Here is a 1,444-nt window from a genome sequence, read left to right as displayed (position 1 = left end):
CGTAGTCAAACACGCAATTAATGTCAGCAGGGAACGCTGACAGTTGATATCACCCCTGGGTTCCTCGCTGTCATTCCTGCGATATCACGAAGACGGACACCAGGCGCTTTGATCTCTGGCGACAAGTGTTTACAAGCACGCCGGCGGCGCCTGCTTTGATGCAGTATGCTAAATGCCGTCTGATGCTATTTTTTCATACGATGGAAGCTCAGCGTGCATATCTTTGTCGGTATTTAGCAGGCCGAGGCGAATCTGTACAGTTCTGTCCATTTTTTTACGTTTTCTGGATTGAAATTTCCTGAGTGTCAGCTTAAGGTAATAATATATGCCGAAGAATACCTGCTTTTGGATTACGCTTTTCCTTCCTAACTTTTTAAAGAAAGAAATCATCAAAACTTAAAAACTTGTCTTTCATTTGCAAAGTGATCCATTACCTGCTTTTCGTTTAAGCTTCTCTGTGCCACGTTTACCATAAATTTCAAGTTGATGAACTGCTCTACATGCAGTGGAACGAAGAGCTGTATAAAATAGATGCCTACCTACATGAGAAAAGTATCTGCAAAGCATTTTTACTGCTTCAGTCACTTTTTACTAATATTTCTTAGCATGACGCGTTCCGGCAACATGCTTCCATCATCAGGTACATTACAGCTACATCTATATTAATCTGTTGTGCGCCTGATGGTGGCAGCAAATTGCCGAAACGCTTCGTGCAAATAAATCTTAGTAAGAAGTGACTGAAACAGTAAAAATTAGTTTATAAATTTATCATAGGTCGTTGACCTCACTCATTACCATACAACATGGTAAATTTAAGTTGAAAGTGTAATTTTATGTGAGAATCGTTACGAAGGTAATGTCACTATTGTGTTTATGGCATTGGTAAATGTGGTATTATATTTGCCATAGAGTAACTCTCGCAGAACTTTTTTTTTTAACTCGACCGTTGCTGAAGAGATTTCAACAAATATAAAGGCCCAATATATTTTGAGCGAATGCTTCGAAGTTCTTGGAAAAGGAAGACATGAAGCCGAGAAGATGTAGTTCAACGACTAGTTTCGTTTAATGGTCGACGTAATAAAATCGTATTGGGTTTCCAGAATGAGATTTTCACTCTGCAGCGGAGTGTGCGCTGATATGAAACTTCCTGGCAGATTAAAACTGTGTGCCCGACCGAGACTCGAACTCGGGACCTTTGCCTTTCGGAGGCAAGTGCTCTACCAACTGAGCTACCGAAGCACGACTCACGCCCTGTACTCACAGCTTTACTTCTGCCAGGTCCCGAGTTCGAGTCTCGGTCGGGCGCACAGTTTTAATCTGCCAGGAAGTTTCATATCAGCGCACACTCCGCTGCAGAGTGAAAATCTCATTCTGGAAACATCCTCCAGGCTGTGGCTAAGCCATGTCTCCGCAATATCCTTTCTTTCAGTAGTGCTATTTCTGC

At 42.0% G+C, this 1,444-nt stretch overlaps 1 non-coding gene across 1 annotated transcript; it reads right to left on the bottom strand.

Annotated features, from left to right (window-relative positions):
• Nucleotides 1-1,165: 1,165 nt before the first annotated feature.
• Trnas-cga lies at nt 1,166-1,240 on the bottom strand. Its single transcript has one exon. It is a non-coding gene; the product is annotated as a tRNA-Ser (tRNA).
• Between the last annotated feature and the right edge of the window lie 204 nt (nt 1,241-1,444).

This window comes from Schistocerca piceifrons, chromosome 1, assembly GCF_021461385.2.
Source record: "Schistocerca piceifrons isolate TAMUIC-IGC-003096 chromosome 1, iqSchPice1.1, whole genome shotgun sequence".
Taxonomy (NCBI): Eukaryota; Metazoa; Arthropoda; class Insecta; order Orthoptera; family Acrididae; genus Schistocerca; species Schistocerca piceifrons.
Note: the sequence above shows the minus strand (reverse complement) of the source record. Positions and strands in the feature narration are given on the sequence as shown.